At 37.2% G+C, this 15678-nt stretch overlaps 1 pseudogene; it reads left to right on the forward strand.

Annotated features, from left to right (window-relative positions):
- Window positions 1-15678, forward strand: part of LOC104917526 — a 41732-nt pseudogene that overhangs the window by 448 nt on the left and 25606 nt on the right.

A 15678-nucleotide genomic window follows, 5' to 3' on the forward strand; every position in this document is an offset into this window, starting at 1 on the left:
ACTAGATGATCATTGTGGTCCTTTTCAACCCAGGCCATTCTATGATTCTATGACTCATTGCCACAAAGATTTAAAAACTGTTTTCTAAAGGTTTCTTAGAGGAATGTGATTTATCTTCTAATAGATACAGCCCTCTCCAATTTGACCTACAAACAAATACTCATATTAAACCTTCTAGCTTGAAAATTGACAAGGGCTGATCAATCAACCTGTACATACAGGGCCGTGCCACCACATAACAGACATTGGGAACAGGAATGAGAGAGAATAGGAGAAAATACACCATAAGCCAGTAGTGGTGCAGTTCTGAAACCTACAGGAAAAGTATAACTTGCTCCATATGCCCTAGAACCACCCAGTCCCTTGTCCTCCAATTGAACTGAGATGGAGAATGTAGGGCATGAATTCATATCAGAAACTGATGCTATTGGAAGCAGATCAAATGGAAATCAAATGCGTGGAACTGTCTAGCCCCACATTCAGCCCCTGGACGTTCATTACAAGTAACTATACTGACCCCAGGTGAAACCTGACTCCTCTTCAATCCACAAGTTTTTCATTTTCTGGGCAGTTCTTCCTGTCTCTTTAGTGCCTGAATGTACTTAGCTAAATTTATCTGTTCTTTCTGCTGTTATCATTAAGAAAGTTTCTATTGGATATCTTTCACTTGATATCATTGTATCCCTGATCAACAACTCAACCTACATACATTCTGTGAAGCCTTGCAATACCTTCAGACACCAACCCTGTTTACATACGCTTTGTCTATTCTCTTTTACTAATAAAGTACTGTCACCCAACAGGATTTCATATCCCATCTGGCATGAATATAAAACAGAAACTACTTAACTGAAGTTTTTCACTGCCTGTGAAAAACAACTATTCTTCATAATAATTTTAAGGAAGATTTAACATTATGTTTTGTACTAGAATTGAGCAGTAACACACTCCTGGCGGTAACTATGGGGCAATGTACACCTATGGAGTCAGGACTGCATGGCAAAACAAAGGATTTTCAATATTCTCAGAGTGCTCCTATGGTGTTAGAAGTGCTGATCTTAGCATGTCAAACTGCATGCAGGAAATGAAAAGCAAGTAACAAGATGAAAAGGCTCTGAATTAAAAATGTCAGCAGTATAACCCTTCCAACAAGAAAGTAAACTGATTCTTGCTTAACACTACATTCCATAATAATAATTATTGTTAATAATAGCAAGTTAATTAGCCCTGTTCTGTACAGAGCAGATTGCACTAGGAATAAGATTTAGAAACTGTAACATGTCTATGGAAGTTTCTCTCAGTGGGAACTGCTTACCCAGTTTTGTGGCAGTAACATTTTGATGCTGTAAGGTAGTTCTGATACCTGCCGGCCTTTATCATTTCCTGCTAGCAGTTTTCAAGTAGTGTCCACTGACACGGTTATTTTTTGCATTATCCTAAAGGAAGAGCTGAACAAAAAAGGTGAGTTACAGAGGTATTTGAGCACATTAAGGTGCAAAGAATTACCTACTCATGACTTACAGAAGCACCTAAGTAAAATAGACTTTATCTAGACAGTAGTCATTGCCAGCCTGATCCAACTGTGTTCCCCAAATTTCCTTTCCACAGCTGGAACTGGTTGTATCTACCATGCTTGCAAGGATAATGTAATAACTTGCACACATGTTCTGCACTGCTGGAAAGTCCCTTCTCATGAGCCTGCAGGACTCAGGCTCAAAACTTGCTGATGGGCAAATTCTGGCTTGGATGTTGTCTCAGCATCTCTCCCATCAGTGGAAGCTTCTAACCTTATAATCTTTAAATTCTCACAGAGAAAAACATTTTGAAGTTTAGTATGATAATATAAAAAAATTGCACAAAGTTGTATGAAAAAGAACACTGCAAAAACACTGAAAGATTTGACATAGACAATGAAAGGCAGCCTCTGAATATTGTTTAAAATGTTTATGTGTATAAAAGTTTCAAGCAAAATCTTTGAGCAAAAGTATTCTTCTCAAGAGAAAGCACTATGCAAGAAAAATAATAAGATGAAATATTCCTTAAGTATCCATAATATCCATAAAGTGCCATTGCATTGTAGCTTCATTGGCTAAAAGCACTAATAATATCACATTAATTAAAGTGTTAAATTATCTCCCACTAGAAGTATCAGAGGTCTCCTAGCTCCAGCTGAACTGAGACACTTTATATCCCATTCATGTATGCTAAGTGAAAACCAAGAAGAGAAGACATAGCTATCTCTCAAAAGTTGAAATGAACAAATATCAAAGAGAGAGACAAGTCACAGAGTGACAAGACGATAGAAACAGAACAGTTTAGGCTGAATTCAAGGAAAAGAATGTCTTAAGAATAATAATGCCCCTGGAATAGTTTTTAAATGGAAATAATAGAATCCACAGCTCTAGGGATAAGTATAAGCACAGTAGAAAAAATATGGAAGAAAACACAGCTGGAAACAATCCTGACGTGACTTGAGATGAAGCAGATTATTTTATTTGCTTTTGTTCAACTTTAATACCTGTGATTCATAGTGGACAAAGACAAAAATTAAACAAATCACTTAAGTGTTCCAGACTTGCAATGACAAAATTAGTTTTCCAAGTCTTTTGATCGTTCCAGGAAAGTATTTATTATTCAGAATATATACAGAAAACAATTCATAGAAAGGTTTGGGTTGGAAGGGACCCCATGGATCATTAACTACCAGTGCCTATGCCACAGGCAGGGTCGCCAACCTCCAGATCTGCTACTAGTCCAGGCTGCCCAGGGCCCCATCCAACCCGGTCTTGAGCACGTCCAGGGATGGAGCATCCACAGCCTCTCTGGGTAGCTTGTTCCAGTGTCTTGCTCCGATTTATAGGAGGGAGAGGAGGTTCTTTTAATATTATACAGCCAGCGTGAGATTAAGAAACAACAGTTCAAATGTTGGTTCAACCAGTTTATTATAAGTCTTGATTAGGGTGATGGGGAAGGGGAGGACGGACACTATTATGAATTAGGGTAATGGGGAAGGGAAGGAGGGCGATAGAAAAGACAGAAAAGAAGAAGCAAGGAGTCTCTATAGGAAGCAAGAGGGAGATAGTCACCACCATGGATCCAGCGTGGCTCGTAGTTCAGTCTTTGATCTTCAGTAGTGGTGGGTAGTCGGGCAGTGTAGTTCTGTTGACAACGATGGCAACGACGACAATGACTATGGCGATGATGGCTCCTTTTCAATGCTTTCAAAGTGGTCGAGTCAGCTCTCTTTGGAGTGTCAGCTCAAATCCAAAGTAGTTGAGTCAGCTCTCCTTGGAGTGGGAGCTTCTGGCTCTCGGACCTCAGCAGGAAACTCTTTTGTTCCTATCTTCCTGGCCTTGCCAGCAGATAAGAGGGAGCAGGGAGACACCAACTTGTATCTTGCCTTCACAGGATACAATGGTATTATCCCCCAGTCTCTCATAGCAAACAGGAGTTATTTGGTCACAGGCTAGATCTTCCGCCAGTAAACTGTCCTGAGCACTATCTTCCAAAGGCAAACAGCTAAAATTGTCCACACACTGATGTTGATTGCCATACAGCAACACCCATCACTCATATTCTAGACAAGTCAGTCTTATCACAAGAAATACCTCAGGAAGCAAGCTTTAAGCCAAAAAACAAAGAAGGATTCTCACATCCAGCACCTCACCACTCTCTCTGTGAAGAACTGACATCCAATCTAAACCTCCCCTCCTTGAGCTTAAAACCATTCCTCCTTGTCCTATCACTGTCTGCCCTTGTAAAAAGTTGATTCCCCTCCTTTTTATAATCCCCTTTTAAACACTGGAAGGCTTCAGTGAGGTCTCCTTACAGCTTTCTCTTCTCCAGGCTGAAAAGCATAGCTCCCCCAGCCTGTCTTCATAGGGGAAGTGCTCTAGCCCTCTGATCATCTTGTGATGTGAAAATTACATTTGCAATGAAGTCCAATTTCCCTTGCACTTTTATTTTTATTGCCATGGATACTTTCATCTTTATAAGCATTAACATAGAAGATTGTTAAAATATGATTTGTGATATTACGATTTTTGAAAAAAAATCCTGAAATCACAGCCTTCCTCTAAACTGAGATCCTTGGAGAGAATGAATACAGCAGCATTTTCCATCAGTAGATGAGAACATTCAAATTTAGGACAATGAAAAAATGACTGGTTATTGAGAAGTCATAAATATATTCTCTAGAAATTTTAAGGTCACAAATGTGAGAAAGATTTTTGTTCACAAGGTCTCTATCCAATTTCTGTCTCAAATCTGTATGCTAGTTATAAGACAATTCTTTCAGAGAGGTATCTCTGAACATCCCTCCACCCTTCTAGTCTGCAGCCACTTGAGCAGCCACTGTCTTCAAGAAAAAGTGACAGACCTTGAGAAATTTGTAAGTTTGTTCAGAGTAGAAGATGTCAAAGCATAACAGAGCATACTGTACAGGTGTTTTCAGCAGTTCTTCCTATGATACCCTGAGGGCAATAGTAACTCCTGAGTGTTTCCCATCAATGATTCTGACTGCAATATAGAAGATGAAATATTTCAGGTAATCCAGCTTCTGTCCAGAATGGTAACCACATATATGATGATGATTACATTTGTCTTAACAATGGTATATCTCTTTATACTCCAGGAACATAAAAGTTGGGCCATTCTGAAGCTGGAGCAAATAAGCTGTCCCAGCTTTCAATGATAATAATATTTTTATATGAAAAGAACGAGTAATCAAACATGAGATTTGGGTTCTCCTAAGATGCCTTAGTTTTGTCTGTTCTCCATACCTGATTTTTTAACCATATCTGTAGACCAATATCGTCTCCATTTATTTTTATTGTGTTGTTATAGCAAATTAGTTCTAAATTTTGATTCACTTAAAAACAGTAAGGATAAATAGAATTAATACCTTTTATTTATTTAAGAATTCTTACCACATTTACCTTCATAATATATTATCTTTTAGTATGTAAAACATTTTCTGCTCTGATTCCCTGTTCTCAGATGCATGACATTGTGTATTCAAGTACATAGCAATCAATAGACCTATCAGCTCTGTCTGCTTTATTTATTACTTCTCATTTTCACTAACAAGAAAGAAATGTAAGAAGTAAAAGTCTAGTTATTTTAGATAAGTACCACGTAGTTTCCTTTTTCTTTGAAAAAGTACATAGTGTTCTAATTTCCCACTCATCATCCCTAGCAACTTATCAGGGTAGGTGGAAGCACATGCATTGTCTGCTTCTGTGCTTGCGACACACTGATTGACAGCCATGCATGTTGATCTTGCCTTTCCAATAGCAGAGAGCAGTAATTTGCTCTTCTAATTGGCTGCAAATTTCCATGGCCAGCTAGTTCATTATGAAGGAATAGAAAGAAAGACAGATGGAAGAAGATAGAGACAGAAAATCCACTACTAGAGTTGCTAGCGATTGTATTCAGTCTCTTCATAAATTGAAAATGGCTCACAACTATCTAAAGATTTCTGAAACTATAAAATGACAAGTGATTTCACTTTTCACCATCAGTTACATATTCTAAATATCAAACATTATAGATATATAGGATAATTAAATTAGTTTTTTTTTCTTCTCTTTTTTCTCCTCCTGTTAACTGATGCTTCTACTTACATTGGATTTAGGATCATTAGAACTTGCTCATATCTGGATGAGCAAAGAATCAGCCAAAATCTGGTACAATCTATTTTTCCAGAGAAATTATCAGGAGCATCCGAAGGCCAGGATAACAAGACATAAAAATCCACTGCTTTGACTAAAGCTTTAAAAGAATCCAAAGTATGTTATAATCTGTAGATTTAGGGCATTAAATCAGTGCTTAGATAAAAACTTAAGTTAGAACTAGCTTCAGAGAAAAGGGAAAATTGATAATGTCAAAGAAGTAGCTCTTTTTCTTGAATCAGAAGAGAAATAACTATTGAGCAATTAGAAATACTGTCTTTAAGGGCCAGGATTCCCCCCCAAAAAAGATACTTACTTTATGTTTAGCCATCTAAAGTTAAATATTCAGCCTAAGTCAACCTTCTAGATTAACTTTGTAGGTGAAAAGAAGTCATCTCCTGTCTTCCATTATTTGTATTAAGGAGGAATGAAATAGCCATTCAAGGCACATCTTATAGCCGGTTTAGAGCAAACAAAAATTTTAAGTTGCAGAAGTTGATTTGAAAACTACTAATCAGCTGCCTACAATGAGGCACAATAAAAATCAGGTGATCCACAAATGTTTTTGGTATTTCTGGCCAACAGTGTGCTAGTACAAGAGAAGAGGAACTGAAGTGCAGAACTAGTGAAGGGCTTAGGCACCTCAGCATGGCAAAAGCAAAATGTAGGTACTTAATGAAAAGCAGTGCAAATTTGAAAGCAAGAGAAAAGCAGAATGCAGACCAGAAAGGACCTATACTTTAGACTTGCCTTATTATTGTACTTACTAGCTTGCTCTGGGTCTTTCATGAGTTACCACCAGTTCTCTGAGCATCTCAGAATCTAAATTCCAGCATTTCACACTCTGATCAAGAGATAATAACTTTTTTTTTTTTTCCTGAGAAATATGAGCATAACAATCTTCTTTTCTTGTCTATAAGTATCTAAGGTGTGGGAGGCAAAGGGACGAGGCCAGACTCTTTTCAGTGATGCATGATGATATGACAATGGGAAATGACCACAAACAGAAGCAAAAGAGGTTCTACACAAAAGTGCATAAGAACTTCTTCACAGTGAGGGTGACAGAGCACTGGAACAGCCTTCCCAGAGAGGCTGTGGAGTCTCCTATGGAGACTTTCAAGACCCTCTTGGATGCCTGCCTGCAACCTGGTTTACAGAGCCTGCTTTAGCGGGGGGTTGGACTCAGTGATCTCTAGAGGTCCTTCCAGCCCCTACAATTCTGTGATTCTGTGATTCCCAGTTCAGATCAGCATAAAACAGCAGTTTGTGCTCTTCAAAAGAAAAAGGAAAAATGCATTAAATCTGCCAATATTTTTCTATCTTCCTCCTCATTGCTATTTATTTATTAGTCTAATAGACTAATCACCTATGAAAGAAGTCTTGAATGACATACATATGTTTTTCTAGATATCTGTGCAGGAACAGGCTTTATCGAGAGATTTTTAAACCATCTATTATTAAGTTTCTATTATTGAGTACCTATTAAACTAACTACATTCTATTTTTACTTGCATCCATCCTAACAAACTTTTCATACTGGGTGTCCAACTTGTCCTTTGATTCTGTAATAGGAGCCTCAACTATCTGACTCTCCCTTCCACCTAGATTTACCTGAAAGCTTTCAAAAAGATAAATTCTTGTGAAATATTGTTGAACCTCAACATTAATGCTACAAGTCCATATTGTTAGATGACCCTGACACAGAATACAAGACAATGTAAAATCTTTAGTCCTCAGTCTGTGTAGCAACATTTTTTTCACTAGCTTTTAAGTTTTCAGAAGCCAGTAGTATTTTAATCTGCAAGAGGCTGTGAATAATTGTGCATTAACATGACAGTGGAAGACAAAGGTTCCTGCAGATTGCATATCTAAGATTGCTGTTAATGTCTACATTACTTTAAAAGTAAACAAATTCCTACTTGGAGAGATCCAATGAATATCAATTGCCTACTTGCTAAAGAATATTAACATTTCAGCAAAGAAATTCTCAACTGTGCTATAATTTTCAAGGGATGAATTTCACAAGTAATTATTTTTGGAAAAGAAAACTTAAGCATTTGAAAGTATGATAAATTTTCAGAGATCTTATTCTCTTCATTGTCTACACTATTATGGTTCTTAACATCAAGCCAAACACTAAAATGGCCAGGTAATGAAGCAAACCTTCAGATATAAAATGTAATTTTTTGGTATTAAACTGAAAATCAATATTTTAGTGCTACATTTTAAACCACCTGCATTTATTTTATCAGTGGTTTAGTATAACAGTCCAACATGCCTGGTTAGGATGAGAATTGTGTCTCTGAGATAGATCCACATACCTCCACTGATATCAACAGGATGAGTTTTTCCCATTGATTTCAGCTGAGTTTTTGGCATGAGGCTGGAATGTAAGGATTAGGTTGCTTCTATAAGGATTCTTACTTAGGTATTTGAGCCAAGATCATCCCAAGATCAAAGGAGTTTATTTTTGGAACATGGGAAGTGTAAGTAGACCATTGCAGAAAGTTCTGCAACCTACAGCAATATGTTTCATGTTCAACTCCACAGATAAATAAAAAGCTATCGAATTCTAGGACCCACATAACTGAGCCTGGCTTATCATTTTATCCATGAAATGACTTTCACTAGTTATACTATATACCGCGTCCTGAGCTGCATTGAGGAGAAAGGACGGGCTCCAACTACAAACACGTAAATAGAAAAGAGAATTGCTTGAAGAGCCAAGCAAGGGCATCTAAATGAGAGCCAAGTTTCTCTTCTCAGAAGTGTCCATACAGAAATCAGAAGCAAAAATGGACCAGCAGGGAGAAGCAGTCAGTGATGCACTATCTGGCTGCTGTATGACTCACTAAGAAAGGTCAGGTAATGGTTGTTCATAGATGAGTCTTTGCTGACCATGGATTCTCATTGTCACAAGTGCTACCATGCAATAAGTTGCTCCTGACAACCAGCATATCTTCCCTATGTGAACATCCAACTGCAGGCCTTACGACTCTGGAAAAACATTTGTTGACCTCAGTCTCAAATAAATTAAGGCAAGTTGATCATCCAGAATGATTATACTCTTTATATATTTAATAGTTATACTTTTTAATGTCAAGGCTGGGAAAGACAGTGGAAAAGCCTTGAAGACCTGCACTGTGTTCTGGGCATAGGGACATTTCTCTAGGACAAGGACTTAACCAGATGCAGACATCACACTGAAAGGAGACAGCTCATCAACAGGCAGCTCATCAGATTTGTACTGATAGAAGTTCCTGCAAAGCCAGAACAGGCATGTGCTATGGAACTATGTGCCATATTTTCTGAAGCATCAAACATTCACATTGTAAATACAGATGGCAAAATGTAAATTGGGTGTAGCATGTCCTCAGCTGTGATTTCAGTATTATTTCTTCCATCTAATCACTGATATCTGAGAAACACTCAATAGACCCCAGAGTGCACAAAGTATATTAAGAAATGCTAGAAATGTCAATACAGCATGTGAGCATAGTCAAGGAAAGAAGGCTATTCCTTGAGATATATCCCATTGGTTCTGTGAGAACAGCAGTGTTAGCAATGCTTGCAAAAAGCTATTCCTGCTCTTGATGTTGCTAACACCCATGCTTTTATCACAGCCTCACAACATTTGGCATTTTTCCTAAATCTTCAGGAATTGTTGCTTTTTTTTTTTTTTAATGGAAATTTCCTACTCCTTACAGGGTTATCAGAAAGTCTGAAAATGTACAAGCGCAAAAAGAGACTCAGAAATCTGCCAAAGTATCATTACTTTTAATACTAGGATTTTTGATGTGCTTCATAGTTTTAAATTGTAGTACTGGCTTCTCTTGTAAATTATAGCTATTCATTTTGGCACTATTATTCACTTAGTTATGTCTTCATATTTGGCTAGCTGTGTTACTGAGGAATCTTAATCCAATTTAAGGATCTAAAAAGCCTGAATTAAACAAACAAGAAAATCAAATAAAACAAACAAGAAACAAAAAAAAAAATGATTAGGTCTGGATAGAAAACAAGTTTCCAGTTCACAGATTTATTTTTCAAGAAATCTGATTTTGGTTAGACTCAAATGAAGAAGCAAATCAACACAAACATTATGCCAGACCAGCAGCTCCCCAGACATGGCAACCACTCAGTGAATACAGTTCCCTTCTTAAGTTTGCTCAGAGGCTTCTGGCACAAGGGAAGACGTTTCATGAGTCTCCCTGAGGGAAAGGTTCGCTGCAGTTTCCACAATTCTCTCTCTATTTTTCCTTGTCTTTTTTTTAATTAAATAATTTGATGAAACACTCAATATCACGTACCACACAGATATTTTGTCAATGGTACAGCTGGACCTGATTAGGTAAAAAGTCAATAAGACTCTAGAAGGCATATGCATCTGAACTTTTCTTTCTTTTTTCCTTATTTTTTATTTATTAGAGCTACTGTTGTATTCATCTTAATGGAAATAATGACAAAAGTGAAAGTGTTTCTAGAGCAATGATAGCCAATAACCATAAATTGATGTTCCAAATTACTATTGGGTGAGCAGATCAAAAATTCTGAGCCTTTTAAACCAGCAAAGGTTTAATCTTCAATACCAAAACCAAACTCTCCATAAAAAGCAGGCAATACGACAGGTTAACAACAGGCTTTAATTGGAAACATGAGCCATGGAAAAGTGAGAGACCTAATCGCTTCTCCCAGTGATCAGTTTATATTTCTTTCTTCTTCTGACATTTAACACTGTCTTTCATCTACAATATTCTCCTTTTGAGGGTCCTATCAGGGATTGTCTGGATAGAGTATTCCAGAGCTGATGAAGCACAGAGTATCCTGTGGCACCTTGGGATGCTGCCCTTGGTATAGTTCTCTGGAAAACTGCAGAGAAAATGATGTAAATAGATCAGTGTAGAACAGTTAGATTTTTTTTTATTGGGTTCGTAACACAGTTGACTGTCAGTTAGGAATTGGTATTGGAAAGGAATCAGTAGACATATAGGGATAGATGGGGACTGAAAAATCTTCTGTTTGGAAAAGGAAATAAAGAATGTGGAAGCTGGAACATATACATGGTAATAAAAAAATTGTCTGAGATAAGCATTCAGTGACATCACGTTCAAAATAATGGTTGTAGACATGCACAGAGCACAGCTTCAAGCAGTAGAGCTTCCAGAATGAGGGATCCCACACTGCCCCGGTCTTTAATCAATCACTGAGTCTGACTAACAGGACAGGAGGGTGATGGCAGAGAAAACACTTGCCATTGCACAAAGCAAGCAAACTGACAAGTTTAATCTCTCATCTTTATTCATCTGTTTTGACTATCTCTTATTGTACGTACACAAAATGAGTAACAATGAAATAAAGTTTAAACTTTCTATCATGAGTAGTTTTGCACCATGGGCACTGCAAACAACTAGCAGGTGGCTTATGGAAAGTGTATAAGCTAAAATGAATGAATATTCATGAAGTGCTTGGATGAACAGGGAGAAGCACGGGTTCACTTGTCCCATGAAAATGGGTGAAAGTCATGTTTAAGAAGCTAGGCAAATCTTCTATAAAGCTCTAAACTGGGGAATAGCAAACGTGTTTTTCACTCCCATCTATGCCTTATTCTTCCTGATTGAATTTGAGTGAGTCTCTAATTATTTCCCTGCTTAAGTCCATATTAGAGTAGCAATATTTTCCTGCCTTACTGTGGAAAACAGTTATCCAGACATTGTGCTGATGGGTGCAATGGAACAATCTACTACTATACATTAAGATGAAAATATGTTCAAATGGATGGTGTCTTTATCACTGGAAAATGTCAAGTGAGTAAAGTACATTCATTTTTTAAAGGTTTCTTGTATGTGTTTTGATATAATAAGAAACAAACCACCACTGGGGGCAACTGAGTCATCTCTGCCCTTATTCAAATATTTTTCCTTGAATGCAACAGAATCAGTATAAAATGGAGTAATACCACAGTGAATCAGAGCTTTTGTTTTTCTCTCTGGAAGTTGCGTTAGCCCTGCAGTCCAAAACAATTATTACCATGTAATTTATTTCCACTTTATTATGTTCCTCTGAAATCAGAATTAGAGTTTGCTGGTTATGCAACAGCTCCCCATATTCATTTCCCTACACAATGAAACTTCAGTTGGGAATACACACAAATTAAGGATTCAAATCTTTCTAAGAAGTTCTGCAAAACTTCCTTTATAGCTAGCTTCTATCAAATCCCATTTGGTTTTATAAGCTGCTGAAAACTCTAATCAGAAACATCTGGGCTTATGAGCTCCAAACAGAATGTCATCTATATCTTACCTTCTTCCTTGCAAGAATCCCCGAATAACGTCAAAACGGCATGCCTTTCTTAATTCAAACATTTGGCAAAACAGTGTTATAATAAATGATGTAACGGGGAAGATCTTAATAAGAAACATGTGCACAGATCGCTGAAGGCAATCTCAAAGTATGTCAGAGTCTAAGAATTTACCACAAGGAAAAATACTGACGTAAAAAATGTAAAAATGTTTATGTTCAAAGTTGTTTGAAATGCAATGTGAATAAAATGCATAACAATACCACACAAGTAGACCACAAACTTCTTTTCACATTTGTGAAGTTACTGATGGGTTGGAACAGGAAAGTAGAGATGCTAGTGCCCTGACTAGCAGCTGCTTACAAATGCATTTATTGTCCATACACACAGGTCTTTCTGTGGTGTTTTATCTTCTGTGCAGTTGAGACTCATTTCAACAATTGTGCACATTCAGCCACTTACATGGGATAGTAAAAGATAATTATCTCTCTATTTTTGATTGAAACTCAGGCACATAGAAGTCAAGTCAAAACTGTTCCTCTAATCTGAATGTAATAAGTGTCAGGCAATCAATTTATCTTACCTGCTACTGCACTGAAAAAATTGTGTTTCTGAATCTTCCATTGCTTTCAGATGAAGAAAACAGCATTTGGCCTCCATGAAAGCCATGGCCAAGATTTCTGAAAAAAGAGGTTCCAAAAATGAGTATGTGAGCTTGAAGATCATTAGTAGCATAGGAATTTGCCCAAGGACCCTCCTTTCAGATTGACCAGACTCTCTATGTTTCATCACAGTCCTTTTTTTTCCCTCTCTTACTTTTTTTTCATTCATGCATCAGCCCAACAACAGCAAGGTGTCAGAAACATGCTACTGAAACACATGATGCTCTGTAAAGTGGTGCTGGCAGGCAGGGCGGCTGCTGAGATTGCAAGCAAGGATAATATAAAAAAAGTGCTCATCAAATGTCTTGCCTTTAGGGTCCAGGAGGAATCAATAGTGAAAAAAAACTAACAAAGAGACTTGGATGTGTTCGGAAGAATGAATTATGAAGGTGGACAAGTGAGCATCCTGTCAGCCTCTCAGAAATATAAGCCTGACTTCTCTAGGAATCAATGCCCTGGGCCCACAGGCTGAGATGCAAAGGTGCTGAGAGCCTCTGAGGCTTTTGAGTTTCTTAAGGGCAGGGTAAGGTATGATTGAAAATATTTGAAGTATGACAATGCATTGAGTGGAGATGTCTCTACTGTGTCAAGTACTTGATTACAAGAGCTCAGTGACTACTGACAGTATGTATCTGACACTCAAATTTTTTGCTCCATGCTGGGCTACTAAGCGGAGTATGTCGTTTTCATTCTTTCTTCTTCATTCTTTCAACTTTTTTCTTCCTTCCTTCCTTCCTTCCTTCCTTCCTTCCTTCCTTCCTTCCTTCCTTCCTTCCTATTTTCTTTCTTTTCTTTCTTTCTTCCTACCTTCTCTCTCTCTCTCTCTCTCTCTCTCTCTCTCTTTTCGTCTTTTTCCTCAGAGTTTCTCAAATTCTATTTTTAAAGCTGGAGACAAATTATTTCAAGGTTTAATTTAATTGTTATGTGAGGCTATGGTGTTTGGAGGAGACCTGAGGATGGCCTTTTAATAACAAACTCGGTTACTCCTAAGTATGTAAAATATTTTGGTGTTCTACAAAAATAATGCTGATTCTGTTCAAATACACTCACTGCTGAGATGCTGCACTGAGCTCCAATATTTTTAGACCATTTGGGCCTCAGGCAATCAATCTGAAGTAAATGTATTTATTTTAGCTTATCCCTGGTGTAAACAGAGAAAACCTGAGCATCAGGGTAAAGGTCATAATCCCATGGGCAACATCTGCTCCATAAAATTTGGAGGATAATTCTGACAGCATGTGCAATAAAGCTCGACAGTTTTGCTCTGGGTCTCAATCTTTTCATATCCCTCCAAATCCCTCATTCCCAAAATGTTGGCACCTGTCAAATTTTACCTGCTGTGTCTGACGGGAGTGGGTCAACTGTTGGTGTTGGACAGTGTCCCAGCAGAAGACAAAAACTACAAGCTTTCATTCCCTCTTATCTTTACTCTCTAAAACAGGAAGCAAGAGATCTCTCAGATAAAACTTTTGTTGTTGGTGGGTTTTTTTGTTGTCATTGCAACCTGTAATTATTTATCTAAAGCAAAGCTGACAATCGTGCAGATAGAACAGATAGGATTTTTATGCTACATTTTCCTACAGCATTTTGCCACATGAATACACACATTTAAAAGCTTATACTGTTTGTCTTAATTTGTTTTCCTATCATTGTGCTATAAAGCAACAAATGGCACTTATTAATTGTTTTATTCATGATTTCTTGCTTTTGCACCCCTTACAAATGCCTGACTTCTCAGTCATACATATTGTTACGAAAAATTACTTCATATGTCCTAGACAAAGGGGAAAAAAAAACAATGTATCAGAAACATTTATTATTGCAAAGTGACTTATACGTGACAAGCATGTCATACAGTCTTACAAGATTTCAGATTTAAGGAGATCATAATCCCTCAGATCTCTGGGATACGTAGACGTAACACATTATTGCAGACCCATTTCTATTTTTTATCTGTGTTTACACAGATTACATCCAACAATGTCTATTTTCTGTGTGCCCTAAGTTGTAATTTATAGATATAGCTGTAATTTATATATATAGTTCATAACAAACTGTTCCTGCTCACAAGAGCTGAAATGCGTAAAACGTAATTTCTTCAGGGATATTAGGCATTGGGCTTTTATCTAGCGAGGCTATTCCAAATCCAACCTAATGAAACAGTTGGGTTAAAACCTCAGTATATTTATAGCAAAGCAGCTGTACTTATTCAAGGCATTTTATTTTTCCAAGTAAATAACGGTCTATCTTTCTTTTTCAAATTATTAGAAGGAAAAAAAAATTGGCAACATATGAAAGGAAAAAAGCAGACATAAGAAACACATTCCTAACATGGAACTGCACTGATATAATGAGGACCCTATTCTGGGAATTTACCGAAGTCGGGACATATTAGGAAGAAAATGGGGAAGTTACTGGCAGACATCTCTCTTAAACTCAGAGATATTTTCAGATGAGCTCTGGATCTTAAAATGTCATAAATCAAAACAATTCTGACCTGCAGATCCAGCAATCTTCCCTAAGCTGCATGTGATGATGCTTTACCATTATGACTGGGCTACAACATCTTTCTTTATCAAAATGAGCTGAAATGAGGTCTTACTCCTACAAACCAGTGTAATCACAGGAACACAGCAAACACTGTTCTATGCCGCTGTGCATAAGAAGTTCCATTTTGTATTAAATGAGATTTAACTGGCAATAAGCAATTATTTATAATGCTACACAGAAAGGCTGTATAGTAAGAACACATGCAATTGTGTTTTCAAGCTTAACTCTGTTTCTTGACTGTTTATTGCTTGATTTCTGAAAATGTGTGATGCATTAACACCAGGTAGTTATTTGTTTATTTAAGATTTAGGCAGATTTAGAGAAACTACGGTGATATTCTTCCATATATTTTACTATTACTTATACAGTTGACAAATTGCCACATCCCGAGGATATATATGGATATTTTTGAAGTCTGGACAAAAGAATCACATGCAGCATTTGTATTTATCAAAAGTTCCCTGTCAATAAGTCAAAGACTTCCCAAAGCAAAGCA

Source organism: Meleagris gallopavo, chromosome 1 (assembly GCF_000146605.3).
Source record: "Meleagris gallopavo isolate NT-WF06-2002-E0010 breed Aviagen turkey brand Nicholas breeding stock chromosome 1, Turkey_5.1, whole genome shotgun sequence".
Classification (NCBI taxonomy): Eukaryota; Metazoa; Chordata; class Aves; order Galliformes; family Phasianidae; genus Meleagris; species Meleagris gallopavo.